General features: G+C 38.3%; 1 protein-coding gene across 10 annotated transcripts in view; it reads right to left on the reverse strand.

The window, feature by feature from the left end:
* PRRC2C (proline rich coiled-coil 2C) overlaps positions 1-15,003 on the reverse strand; it is a 78,715-nt gene extending 63,712 nt beyond the window's left edge. For 5 of the 10 annotated variants that reach the window (XM_081299390.1, XM_081299387.1, XM_081299389.1 and 2 more), the window contains exon 1: positions 14,783-15,003. The gene's annotated coding sequence lies outside the window, so the exon portion shown is untranslated. The remainder of the gene's footprint in view (positions 1-14,782) is intronic. The other 5 variants (XM_081299394.1, XM_081299391.1, XM_081299388.1 and 2 more) reach the window with 1 other exon arrangement.
* Between the last annotated feature and the right edge of the window lie 209 nt (positions 15,004-15,212).

The raw sequence follows: 15,212 nt of genomic DNA on the forward strand, positions 1-15,212 counted from the left end.
ATGAATTAAAAAAAAAAAATCACCGTTATTTGTACATAGGAGCAACGAACAATCATATTGAACCTACAGTACCATTTTTTTTTAAATATTTTTTTGGGGGCTGGGGATGTGGCTCAAGCGGTAGCGCGCTCGCCTGGCATGCGCGCGGCCCGGGTTCGATCCTCAGCACCACATACCAACAAAGATGTTGTGTCCGCCGAGAACTAAAAAATAAATATTAAAAATTCTCTCTCTCTCTCCTCTCTCACTCTCTCTTTAAAAAAAAAAAGAAAATAAAATAAATATTTTTTTTGTAGTTGTAGTTGAACACAATATTTATTTTTATGTGACGCTGAGGATCGAACCCAGGACCTTGCACGTGCAAGGCGAGCGCTCTACAGCTGAGCCATAACCCTAGCCCCAAGTACCATTTTTAAGGGAAATAAAAATAGTTAGAGGTTTATCCAAAGAAAGGGTAAAAACCCTAGCTATTAAAACCACAAAACATTTAAGAAAGCCTAGATAAACAGATGCATACCACTTTGTTCATAAGTCACAGGACATGAAATTAAGCTGTTAATTCTTATCAAATAGATCTATAAGACTCAAAGTAATCCCCAACATCAAAGTAACTTTTTTTAGGAAGGCAGAGTTTGTCAAACTGATTATAAAAGCCATGAAGAAACAGATAAAACCTAGACTAACCAAATGAAAAGAAGAATAAAAATTGAAGACTCCAGATTCCAAGACTCAAAAGCAGGAAAGACAGTGGCACTAGTGTAAAAATAAGACAAATAGATCAATGGAACAGAATAATGTCTATAAATACAAATACTTGATTTTTGACAAATAAAATTTAGTGGATATTCACAACAAACATTAACAGAGAAACTCAGCATATATAATATAAAAAACTAACTGTGAATACCTAACACTATACAAAACTCAATGTACCCTAGACAAAATGTAAAACCTAGCTGGGCCCTGTGGTGCATGCCCAGCAGTTAGGGAGGCCGAGGCAGGAGAATCCCAAGTTCAAAGCCAGCCTAGCACCTTGGCAAGGCCCTAAGCAACTCAGTGAGACCCTACTTCTGGGGATGTGGCTCAGTGGCTAAGCACCCTGGGTTCAATCCCTAGTACAAAAAAAAAAAAAAAAAAAAAAAAGTAAAACCTAAAACTGTAAAACTCACAGAGAAAACATAAGAGGAAAATTTTGTGGCCCTGGGTTGTATACGGGCTTCCAAGATACAGCTTCAAAACAATCCATAAAAGCTTACAAAAAGGACTGTTTTTTAAAAATATTTATTTTTTAGTTGTAGGTGGACACACAATATCTTTATTTCATTTTTATGTGGTGCTGAGGATCGAACCCAGTGCCCCATGCATGCTAGGCGAGCACTCAAAATGGAACAGAATAATGTCTATAAATACAATGTCTACCCCATGCATGCTAGGCCAGCCTGAGACTTTTTTTTTTTTTTTTTTTTAAAGACGCTACTGAGAACAAATGGACAAGCTACATTTGGGAACAAAAACTTCAAATATACTTCTGATAAAGGACTTTTTTTTGGGTGGTGCTGGGGATCCAGACCAGGACCTTGTGCATGCTACCTATTCAAGAACTCTACTGCTGAGCTAATCCCCAGAACTTTTATTCAGAATATATTCAAAATTGTCAGAATTCAGAGGGGTGGGAGAGAGGGACAAAAACCAATTTTAAAAAATGGTCATGATTTGAACAGATACTTCACCAGAAACACATAAATGGCAAATAAGCAGATGATGACTTTCAACTGAAACCAAGATATAATACTTCTACACATCCAACAGAATGGTTAAAATTACAGAATAATTCTACCAGGTACTGCTGAAGATGTAGAAGAACTGGAACTCTCACACATTCTGACAGGAATGAATAATGGCACTGCACAATCACTCTGCAAAACAATTTTGGCAGTTTCAAAAGACTGGACAACCAAATTATGGCAGACCATAAACAAAAAAAAAAAAAAAAATGCAGTACTGATACAGCATAACAATATGTGTAAATCTCAAAATGATTATGCTGCATGAAAGAAGCTCGGACACCCTCTCCTATATATACTGTACTGTGGTGCAAGTATATCTCAACAAAAATTGTTTGTTAAAAAACAGATACAGAGGGGCTGGGGTTATAGCTCAGAGGTAGAGTGCTTACCTCATGCATGTGAGGCACTGGGTTCGATCCTCAGCACCACAGAAAAATAAATAAAATAGATAAAGATATTGTGGCCATTAAAAAAAAAAGATCAAGAATTCCTATATTCTTTGCTAACAAAGCCTCACTATTCAAATCTGTTAGAAAAAAACTGAGGCAGAAAAAAAGATGATCAGGGGACTAAAAATTTAGGTTAAAAACAGCGTATTAGAGAAACACAAATTTAGTATAAGTGGACAGGAGATTGCAAGGGAAGCTGGGTAATGGCAGGAAGGGAAAGGCTAGCAAGACATGAAAAGAGAGAAACCAGCAGCCCCTTGACAAGGAATAACGAAAAACAACACAACAATAGAGTCAAGATTGAGAAAGGGGGAAAAAAAATACAGAACACAGTAAGTAAGATAAATGTTTTGTTTTATGAATTGATAATAAGAAAAAAAATTCTTGTGGTTATGAAGTCAATCACTATACAAAACCATAAATGTAGAAGATAAATCCATTTAAAATTAAATCCTTTTAATAAAAGATGAATTCAAAACCAAAACTGCAAGACCATCTAATATAGAAAATGCTTCATTTTCTATATTAGAAAGTATAGAATCATATTCTTCAAAGGAAAATACTGCTTAAAGCTTTGCATTACCATAACTTAACAAGTCAAAAAATTGTCCAACAAAAGCAGGAAGGAAAAGTCAGAAATTAATAAATCAGCCTGGCGTGGTGGTACACACCGATAATCCCAGCAGCTCAGGAGACTGAAGCAGGAGGGTTGCGAGTTCAAATCCAGCCTTAGCAATAACTTAGTGAGGCTCTAATCAACTTAGTGAGAAACTGTCTCAAAGTAATATATAAAAAAAGGGTTGGAGATGTAGCTCAGCAGTTAAGCACCCTTGGGTTCAATCCCTGGTACCAAATAAAACCCAACAAACAAAACCTATATGAAAAAATTAATAAATTATACAACAAAGCAACAAAACTGATAAACTCAAGAGCTAGTTCTTTAGTGTGTTTGGGGTAGGAAATAAACTAGCTGGGCATATAAATCAGTGGTTTACCAGCATGTGCTTTACCAACCACATGGCCCTGGGTTCAGTCAGTTCCCAGCATGAAAGAAAATAAAGAGTATAGATATGTATAAATCCCACTATTATGTTCAACTATAATGCACCAATAAAAAAATCATGGGAGGGAGGATTAAAAAAACGAGCACACACACTAGCCAAAAGGCTCTATTTTTAAAAATTAAAACTAAGAACTAAACAGATTATAGAACAGACAATGTTAAGAAAAGGCTTGAGAAATAAAGTTTTCTAAAATATAGGGCTGGGGATATAGCTTAGTTGGTAGAGTGCTTGCCTCACATGCACAAGGCCCTGGGTTCAATCCCCAGCACACACAAACAAGCCAAAAAAAAAAAAAAAAAAAAAAAATATATATATATATATAAATAAAAAATCAAATTTGGCTCAAAATAAACAGGTAAAAACAATGGAAGAAAATAAAAGCTGTTAAAAAAGATGCCTACCTACAAAAAATGTTTGGCCCAAGCTGTTTAATAGGAATTCCAATATCATTAACAGACAATTCCCATGCTTCTCACAATGAACTAATAATCTGAGCGTAACAAACTAAAGCCTATGGCCAAATCTGACCCGTGGTCTGATTTGTATGATCTATGAACTAAGAATAGTTTTTATATTTTTAAAAAATTGCTTTTAATAAGAATTATGACAGAGACTGTATGTGGAAAGCTTAAACAGACTACTATCTCATTCTTTGCAGAAAAAAATTTGCAAGACCTGGACCAAAGGAAACTGACATCAATTCAGGCCAGTCTAATATGGACACAGAAACAACAGACATACACATGCACACAAAATACAGAAACCAATTTCTACTAATGCAAAAATCTCCCAAACATAGGAAAGAGAATCCAATGATATAATTGAAAAGAAAAAAGTCTTAAGAATTTATCTTAAAGAAATACCAGCATATGTGTGCGAAATACACAGAACTGGGATGTGTGCAATCTTTGCAATATGGTATGTGATAAAAATTTATAACATAAGCCAGCCATTAAATGATTCACATTTGAAATATGTTTACTGAACACTCACTATGAGCCCCCAAACCATCTGTGGTTTCACTTTGTGTGGTTTGTTACCTGTAGTCATCTGTGTTCTTAAATATTAAATGGTAAAGTATAGAAATAAGCAATTTATAAGTATTCAACTGTGTGCCATTCTGAATAGTGTGATGAAATCAAGCCATCTTGCTCTGTATTGCCCAGGACTTCTAAAAAATCATCCTTTGTCCAGTAGATCCACAATGTCACACGGATCCATTAGTCACTTAGTAGCTTTTTAAATGGGAAAACAAAAACACATGGGGAGATACGTAAAGTTCTATATTCAAAACTACTCTTCTTAAGAACCATGAAATTATAAAGAATAAGGAAACTCGTGCTAATTTTGCTATGGTACCCTGAACTGCAAATTATAGCCACAGTGCATAAAACAGAAAAACCATTATTAAAATTACAGGTTTGGTACTATCCAAGATTTCCTGTGTCGGTTGGGGTCTTAGGAATGAATCCCAGTGGATAAGAGGGGACCTACTCTTATGTATACTTTTATGAACTGGAAATACAAGAATGTGCCTTGATTAACTTCTAACATGGTGACTTTAACTAAGATTTTTTTTTTTCTTTTAGATGCGAGAAAGTATGACAGAACTGATTTACATTAGTTGATCACTAAAGGTTTCTGATTTGGATTCAAAGAGGGAAGAAGACAGCTTTAAAGATGAAGAAAAAGGGGCTGGGGATGTGGCTCAGGCGGTAGCGCGCTCGCCTGGCATGCGTGCGGCCCGGGTTCGATCCTCAGCACCACATACAAACAAAGATGTTGTGTCGCCGAGAACTAAAAAATAAATATTAAAAATTCTCTCTCTCTCTCCTTAAAAAAAAAAAGATGAAGAAAAAGTAAATTTATAAAGGCCCCCACCAGGTGCAGAGGCACAAGTCTGTAATCCTAGCAGTTTGGGAGGCTGAGGCACGAGGACTGTAAATTCACGTCAGCAAAAGCAAGGCACCAAGCATCTCAGTGAGATCTTAACTCTAAATGAAATGCAAAATAGGGCTGGGGATGGAGCCCAGTTCCCTGAGTATCCAAAAATAAGGGTGGGGGGCGGGTGCTGAACGCCTGGATTGGTTAGGCATGCTCAAAACAAAAAAAAGCTAATGAAGAAGTTAGTAAGAAAAAGTTCAAAGAAGGCAATACCAAAGAATTATGAATTTTATCTTTGAAGCAATGTGAAACAACTGAATTCTAGAGAGAGGCTTGTTTTTTATTTAAAAAGAAATCACTCTGGCAACAATGTGAAGAATGGACTGTAGGAGGCCAAGGGTCATTTTGGCCATGTTTAATCTGAGATAGATACAAAGACAACAGGAGATTTGTACAGAAAGATAAAAAAGGATAGTACAATACGATTTTTAAAACAACATGTATGTTAAGTAGGAAAACAAAAAAAAACATGCCAAGTATGAAAAGATCTAGAACATATCACAAATCATTGGTAGTAGATACTGCTGATCAGAAAGGACTGTGACTTTGAGATATCTAAAACTAAACAAAAGGCACACTTTGCTTTCTTTGTTGGGAAAGGGGGGGGCGGTGTGTGCTGGGGATTGACCTAGGGCTCTCATGGGTGTTAGACAGATTGCTCTACTGTTGAGCTACATCTCAGCAAGCAGACACTGCTTCGGTTAAAGGAAAGCAAGGAAAAATAACAGGTATTTTCAGGAAGCAATGACTTGAAATGAAAAGGCTAGTTTCAAAACCAAATAAAAAAGGGAATGAATTTAAAAAAAAAAAAACGAGGAAAATTCAAATCTATTCTCAATGGCATTTCAAAAATATCTAAGATATACAAGAATGTTAATAAAGACTACACAAGAACGTGAAAAAAGCAGGTGATGGGTAAATGTCCTTTTAAAATTGTTATATGCCCTGTAACCTAAGAACACGTGATTATTGAACATCACTTATCTTTCTCGACAGAATTTCAAACTCAAAATGTTTATTCCCCCATTCACTCATTCAAAATATTTATGTGGGGCCTACCATATTCCAGGCCCTGCTAGGAAAAGATTAATGAGAGATGTGTTGTCCTCATCCACTGAGCAGAGATACAGATTAGAAAAATGAGGTTGGGAGAATGGGAAAGACAGCCAACTAGGAAAACAAGGCGCACTGAAAGTCTGGTAGAAGCAGGGATATACAATATTCCCAAGACTGTAACCATCAAGAATCTGACCAATGGTCAGCAGCAGCACATCCTAGGAGAGGAGCGTGGTGGGCAGCACAAAAGCCACTGGACTGAATTTAAAGCTTGTGGTGGATGGTGCCTGCAGTCCCTGCTATTGAGGTGGTGGCTGCTATGGGAGGACTGCTTGAGCTTAGGAGTTCAAGACCAGCTGACACCACAGCAAGAGACTGTCTCCAAACCAATTCAACACAAAATAGAAAGATCAAAAAACGAATTTCATAAATACAGAATACAGACTCAGCCTGTTCACATGAAAAGGTTCTAGCTGTTACAGTTAGTAGTATAACAGCATTACTTTATAAAAACTGCCACTTTCATAGAAATGGAAACCACGGATCTAGAATTAGGACAGTTTCTCTGCATTTTGTATTTATCACATTATGTTTTAGAGTACCACACTCTGTTCCAGGCTTCATTAAGATAAGCATCATCAAAGTAAGGCTGAATATAAAGAAAAAACTTTATTAACTGTTCAGTTACCCATAAATGAAAACAAATCATCTTAACAGAAAACTCATAGTGTTCTCCACTTTTACAATTTGCCAGGCAACCCTGTAATTTTGCTGAAGAACAAAATTTGCATCCAATGCCATGTGGTATGCTTCTAGAAGGGTTCTTCTAGGAAACAGATATTTCTCCCTACTTGTATTGCCAGGCCCCTTTGCCCTAGAGTTGTTTTTTTTTTTTCTCATTTGGGGACACAATAAATACTGTGAAGAGATATGAAGAACTACAGAAGTTTCTTTGTTTAAAACAAAACAAAACAAAAAAACTCAGCTTCTTAAGAATTAGGAGAGAAGCCAGGCAGGGTGGCACATGCCTATAATCCCAGCCACTTGGGAGGTTAAGCAGGACTATAAATTTGAGGCCAGTCTGGCAACTCAGACCCTGTTTGAAAACAAGAAAAATCAAAAGGGCTGGAAATGTAGCTTAGTGGTAGAGCACCCCCCAGTACTGGGGTGGGCTCTGAAAAGAAATGATGAAAAATAAGAGAAAATGAAGAAGTGTGGATGCTACTATTTATGAATTCACAAATTTAGAAGGCTTTAGAACATATATGCTTTGTGATAAGGACTGACTATACTGACTTCCTGACCATGAGTTGCATCCAAACAAAAGCAAGGTAGCCCCTGTCAGAAAGATAACTCAGGCTGGGGATGTTATCTTGGTGGCTGAGCACTGGCCTCAACCTTCAGTTTATTTGCTTGTTTCTCTCTCTTGAAATAACTGGGGGTGGGGGAGAGGTTTACAGGGGAAGTACCCAACAGTCAGGGGCACTTAAACCACTGAGCCACATCCCCTTCCCTATTTTGTATTTTATTTAGAGACAGGGTCTGAGTTGTTTAGTGCCTCACTGTTGCTGAGGCTGGCTTTGATTTCACAATCCTCCTTTCTCAGCCTCCAGAGCCACTGGGATTATAGGCATGTGCCACCGTGCCCAGCTTCTCTCCTAATTCTTAAGAAGCTGAATTGGCCAACTTCTAAGGCCACTTTCATCTGTTATAACAATTACAAATTCTAAAGTACGTAGTGACATCAAAAGGATTTTAAGAAACATTTTATTTTTAATTAACACATAATAACTGCATATATTTATGAAGTACGGTATAATATTTCAATTAATATATACAATGTGTTAACAATCAGACCAGAGTTATTGGCATATCTGTCATCTCAAACATTTACCATTTTTTGCATTGGAAACATCAAATGGTTTTAAGATTACATTTGTCGCTATAATAGTGAAGCTAAGAATACCACCATATGTCGAATGCCTCTACTACAAACAGCATTACAACAAAACATAAAAAAAGTCATTTCTTAAAAAACTGAGCATAATATAAATAAATCTGTTAGCATTCTAATCAGAATGGTAGAAGGCTGAGCTGGAGATGTAGCTCAGTGATCAAGTGCCTGCCTAGCATGAATGAAGCCCTGAGTTCTCAGTGCTAGAGAGTGGGGGTAAAAAGTAATGCTGCTACCAATCTTCTGTATGGAAAAATTACTGTTATAGAAAAGTAAAGCTGTTATGCCTACCATTTACTTGAGGTGACTGCCGGGGCACCCTTGTTGACAACCTAAAATATTTTTAATTGTTCATACTATACAACTACTTTTTGTAGAACTGTGTTTAAACCCAGCTCTGACATTAAGTAGCTAGGTTACCACAGGCAAATTACTTAATCTCAACAAATTTGTATTTCCTCACCTGCAGGCTATAATTCCCACTCTAATATAATTTTAAGATTTAATTAACAAGGCATGTGTAATAAAGCTCTTAGGATAGTGTACATCACATAATAATAACTTATTAAATGGTAATTAATATTTTCAAAGCTACTATGTTACAAATAAAAACCAAGGCATAAATTGGATGTTATGATGGAACAATAAGTATTCATCAAGAATTATGAATTATTCTAAATCTTTCACGTAACTAAAGAATTACCTTTAAGGGCTAGAATTTTAAGTTTAATTTTAGAATCCTTTTCCCCAAGTCTCTGACTATTCTTCTATCAATGAAATGTTGGTTTTATTATTAGAAACCTATCTTCTTTCTGTCACTTTCAACTTTCATTTTCATGATCAAGTTTCTCATAAATATAACTACACCCAAAACATACATTTTTTTTCTTTTTGGTCAGAAACCCAATCAGCACATGCAAGGAATTGCTGGCTTCTTCCATCTATGTTCCATAGTTCCTCAACACAAAACCGCTTTCCCTGCCTCTAAATTGCCAGAAGATTCTTATCTATATTTGGAAGATATCTTCCAATTGTTTCTGATGCTATTCTAAATATGTCCTTAATTTGTTTCCCTAACGATCCTTTCAGGGCATCCACTTGCTTCCAAAGAACCTCTGTGAAAATAGAAAAATATATTCTTTTGGGAAAATATGATTATTCTTTTTGGTAAAGAGCTGGTATCTTGGAGGAGAGGAAAGTCTAAGTCAGAGCACAGGCCTTTTCAAGCGGAACATGTGCTGAGTTTTCAGTTCTTGTTGCCTCCTTCATCCTGTACCTTTGTATAGTACACAAACTATACAACCGTATAGGGCAGGCTGTACTTTCAGATCCTCAACTGGTAAGACACAGTAAAGAAGATCAATTATTAACTTCTATAGATAACCACACTTCAATCACACAGGCATTCACCTCCTTCATGTAGACTCAAGGTTTGGAGGGACCTTCCAACTTCAATTTTCCCCTTTTGTCATAGTTCTCTTTTTTTCTTTAAATATAGTTAAGACTACTTACTATCTTGATATCACATGATAGCAAACAAGATTAAATCTAAAAGATATAGAGAAATATATTTAATGTGGTTCAGTGCTCCTGAGATAGGCCAAATGGGTATTACCCTTATTCCACAGATGAACATATCTAAAACTCAGACACCAAGAAACTTGTCCCAAAGTCAACAGCTGTTACAAACTGACAAAAAGGACTAAACCTAAGTTTTAAAACTTCTGGTCCAGAGTTAATTTTGAGTATTCAAGACAAGATCAAGCCTCCTGACTTAACCTCTGCCCTGCGCCTTAACCTTTCATCCTCGTTACCTGACCTAAAATTCTTTTAGGGTTATCAAGAATCTCAACAAAATCCAAAGGCCACTTCTTACATATTTTCCTGAACTCTGCTACATTTGGTTTCAAAGATTCTAATTTCACGAATTCTCTTCACAATCAATTTCTATAGTGACTTCCTTCTTCACATATTAATTTTTGTTCTTCTCTTGTCATAGATTATCCTAGACATCCTATTACATTTCTTTACCTAAAGAAACCTACTCCTTTGCAGTTAATCATAAAAATGGTCATTCCAAGTATGTAGTTAAGACTTGAATTTATATCCTATTTCTGTAAATGCTACCATTTTCTGTTTGATGAATCCATCCCATTCCAGACTTTCATCACTTCTAACCTTTATTAACTCAAACTATTGCCTGATCCTTCACAGTATTCAAAATTTCTTACAGCAGTCATGTCCCAAAGAGGACAATGCAAAAGACTGGTGGTATAGTAGGTTATCTTATGTGGTCCAATTGAAGTATTTAAGATTATACATTTATTTTAAAACACGTTAGAGGATTAGAAAAAAAGTAACACCAAACAATTATGTAAGTTTTGTTTTAAATTCACTTAATTAAAAGATAGAAAACAATTAAAAATATTAAGTAACAGATGATTTGAAGAGAACGTAAAAAAATGTGAATAACTTAATTTTGAAAAATAGTGGCCACTGGGAAACACAAATAGTTTATTTTATTGGTATTGGGGATTGAACCCAGGGGCACTTTACCACTGAGCTACATCTCTATCCCTTTTTATTTTTTATTTTAGAGACAGGATCTCTAAGTTGCTTAGGGCCTTGCTAAATTGCTGAGGTCCACCTTGAACTTGTGATCCTCCTTCCTCAGCCTTCCAAGTTGCTGTGATTACAGGATTTGCGCCAACACACCTGGCAAAATTCATGTAGCTAAGCTCTGGGTAACTGATTCAAAATCCCACTTTTACCATTTACTAGCAAAGTAACCATGAACAATCAAAATTACTTAAACCCCTTTAAATCTCAGTTTTCTAGCAGTACACCAGAGATAAAATGACCTACCTCCTATGGATTAGAAAAAATACTCCCCTAAAGTAGTCTTAGCTCAGTGCTTGGTACAGTTAAGTGCTCAACAAATATTAAAAATTACAATTATTCTTGCTCTTCTTAGTCATCATGCCTTCACTTGTAATCAACTAGGTACTTGATCCTTACTATAGATAGCTTTCTGTATATGAAGTTTCTGCACCAACTTTTCTTTATCTCTGGATTCACCCTTGTTTTCATATTTTGGTATTAACTCAAGATTACAACTTTTCTTTTTTTGCAGTACTGAGGATTGAATATAAGCCCTCACACAGGCTAGATAAGCACTCTACCCCTGACTTATATCCCTAACCCCAAGACATCTTTTCATATTACTCCTTAAGTTTGTGGACACCTAGGCAGTGGGAAACAAAAGTCCTTCCTCTGATTCACTGGGCCTTACAAAACTAAAAGGATCCTTAATTTTGCTGAACAAAACTAAAAATTAAGGAAATCTGCTGCAAATGAATCTTGCAAAGCTTATTATAAAAACAAACTCCTTGAAGGATATGTGACATTATTCTTCCAATGGATAAAGAGGGGAAAATTGATACAATATTTCCTTTGCTGTAGCAAGACATTCATCAGTTAACCTTAGTTATGGATCTATTCTTTGGTGTTTCCAACCCTCAATCACTCAATAATGTATACCAAGCTCTATAGTCACCAATCATCACACAAGGTGATGAGGACATGGAAATAATTCACTAAAGGAAAACAGACTAATATGGGAACACAGAGGGTAAACAGAAAAATTACTAGTAGCATGCTACATAATATCCAGCAGTTTTTTTTTTTTTTTGTACTAGACTTGCTCCACAAATGTTATATCTCATCCTCCTTTAAAAGGAGACAGTGGCCCCAAAACACAACTGGCATTACTTTAATTTGTAGCAAAATAAGGATTAGAACTATAACTGGCAAAAAGAGGTTTATATTTAACTGTTCTAGGGAGAAAACAATAGAAAAATTTATTTTCTATAGAAACTTTGATCCACAAAGATGTTCTGACTGGTATTACTGAGAATTTTTAAATGCTTGACTCAGAAAACTAACATTAACTCAGACTTCTAAGTAACAATTAAGACTGAGATAAATTTTCATTGTCTTACCCTATTCATAAGATGACAAGCCTTGTATTACAGAAATGAAAGTTTGTTAGTCATAATCAACAAAACTTTTGGATCTCCTTTAAGAACACAAGTTGTGTACAAATTTATATAATTAATTCACCAATTTTATCAATCACCAATCCTTGTTTATCACAGTATGACTTAAATGGGATAAAAACACAAGTTAGCTGGCTTACAAGCTGAAACTGCGCTTGGGGGAGGCACTCAGGGATATTATAAAATCTTCAAAGGCATTTTACCAGTAAGGTGGTGGGTAAGAGATAGGGGACTGGAATGAGGCAAAAAAATTTCACAAAATTTCATTTTGAGCAAGATACCCAGTACCCTAAGGATATTTACTGTAGAGCATGAAGAAATAAAATTCAGTATGTAAATGTGAAGAAAAGGAGAGAAGAAAGAAAAAAACATTTGCGTACCCAAAGAAAGATACATGCCATTCTGCTTGGAAGAGAATATTTTACCAATATTCTACTCTTCTCCCTCCAGTATTACTAAGTATAGTAATAAATCTCTTTACTCAACAGAAAGGGCTGGGGTTGTGGCTCACTGGTAGAGCACTTGCCTCATATGTGTGAGGCACTGGATTCAATTCTTAGCACCACATATAAATAAATGAATAAAATAAAGGTCCATCAACAACTAAAACAAATGTTTTAAAAAAATTCAAAGTCTTTGAGCAGTACTATTATCATCATTCCCATTTTATTGATGAGGGTATTTTCTACCAAAAAATATCACATAAAATTATATGTGATAACATAGAGCAAAAATTATCCCTACACACTGGACAGGCCTTTAAAAAAGTAAAGAACACCTAAAAGTTGGCTTCTACCACCCACAAAGTAGATATAACCCATTTTTAACACAAGACAGTAACCTTCACATGCAACAATGTTCATATACTGAAGTCGAGCTAAAGAAAAACTACCAGCTAACAATGCTGTCTTATTTAGCTATTTCAGATTACAATTTTACAAGGAACAAGGAGGCATTTGGTGCCTACAGCATCCCCTTTGGGTTTACAGTATGGGCTTGAGATTATACACAGTACCACCAGTTACTGCTGAATGACCTTTGTGAAATTCCTTTCATTTCATCACCTGCAAATTGAGGATAAAAGCACCTCCCTCAATGATTTTTAAGAATTAAAAAATACACATAAAAGGCTTATTACCCTGTTCAGTACATTGTAAAAGGGCAACTGATGGTGAAGGGGGAACAGTAACACTTAAGTTCATCAGACCTCCCATCCCCTCAAAAACATAAAGCCTGTACTCCGAAAATTCCGTTATAAAAAAAGGAGTTACTATTTTACCACATTTAAAAAATACAACTCAAATTCAACCTACTCCTGATTTCTTAGGGTATCAGTGCATTTGGGGCGAGCCAGAAAAGATGCTGCAGTGCATCTATGACACACACCTAAAAATGGCTCCACTCACAGCAGCATCTTAATTACCAACATAGGAGGTTAAATCTACTTTTTAAAAAAATGTTGGATTTGAGATTTGGTAGGCGCTTAATATTACCTTATCCTTTTTATTTGCAGGAGCAAGCTATCAAGCACTTAATCAAGAATCCTCCGATTATTCTGGTGCATTCCAAATGAAAAACCTACAGCAGAGCAGCCTCCGGTACAATTCCCAAGTACCCAGTAGAGGTACGAATCTAAGAACCCAGGCTGAAGACCGGCCAATGCGGAAATCCGGGTAGCTTCAGAAGCCTGGGAACAGGAGACGTTTCAGACGCTCAAAAAGATCTTAAGTTAAAATAAATATACGTCCCTTAAAAGTAACTGGACAGGCTCCTCCTGTGCAGAGGAAACCCACCCACAGAAGTCCGCCTTAGCCCGCACGCTCTTTTCTCCGATCCTAAGTGGCGCCTTTACCCTAACAACAATAGTGTAGTATCAGTGCTAACTCAAGACAGGAAGCAGCCGAGTGGGATCCACCTCGCAAATTAGGGGGATGGAGCGGCCTACCGCGAGCAGGAGCAGCCCGAACCCTCCCAAGGAGCGGGGCGGCCCGTCCCTAGCGGAAGTCGGGCTGCAGCCGAGTCCCCGAAGAGCCTCTCGCCGAATCCGGTCCTGAACCTGGGCTCTCCCCACCGCCCTCTGCGAAGCCTACCGTCCGCGCACACGAAGGCACGGTGCGGGCCTGGGGCAGCCCTCGCGCCGCGAGGGGACGCGGCCTCCACTCGGCGGGCCGCAGACCCCCTGCGCTCACCGCGGCGCGCGCACTCCCGCAGGGCCCGGGCCGGGGAGGGGAGCGAAGCGCGGCCGGCAGCGCTCCCGCAGCGGACCGCGTGGGGCGGGTCTGGCTCCGGTTTCCCGCTCCGCGAGCAGGCCGACCTCCCCGGACGCGGAGGCGATGGCCACCGAGGTGAAAGCGGGCGCCCGCCCCCGCGGCCCGGTCTGGATGTGCTCCCACGCCCCAGGCCGCCCCACGCCGGCCCTTCCCGACTGGGCCCTCTTTGATCGCGGCCCCGCCGCCCTCGCTTTCCTTACCCGCCAGGGTGAGTGTCAGGTGAGCACAGTTCGAGGGGCCGCCGAGCTCTGATCAAGGGAAGGGGAGGGGGACTTGGAGTTGGGGGGGGGGTGGCTGGAAAGGCCGCCGGGCTGCGAAAGCAGAGACTGCGGATCGACAAACCGCCAAAGCACTTTCGCTCCTTCCCGAGAGGGAGAGAGTGAGCGAGAAAAAGGAGCAAGATGGCGGCTAGCCAGCCCCTACGTGCTACGTCACGACGCTACGTACGTAAGGCAACTCGCAAGACCGCCCTCCGGCGCAGATCACGTGACGCCTCCGTGGCGGCCCGAGGCTGATGGAGTGCAACGGTGCCTCCTTCTGGATGGAGGGAGTTCCTGCAAGTGTAGTCATCTTTGCAGGCTGTATCTCTAACCTGGGAGGATTCCAGAAACCTTGAGTTGACCACAGTTA

The sequence above is a fragment of the Spermophilus citellus genome (genome assembly GCF_964194105.1).
Source record: "Spermophilus citellus genome assembly, chromosome: 6".
In the NCBI taxonomy this organism is placed as follows: Eukaryota; Metazoa; Chordata; class Mammalia; order Rodentia; family Sciuridae; genus Spermophilus; species Spermophilus citellus.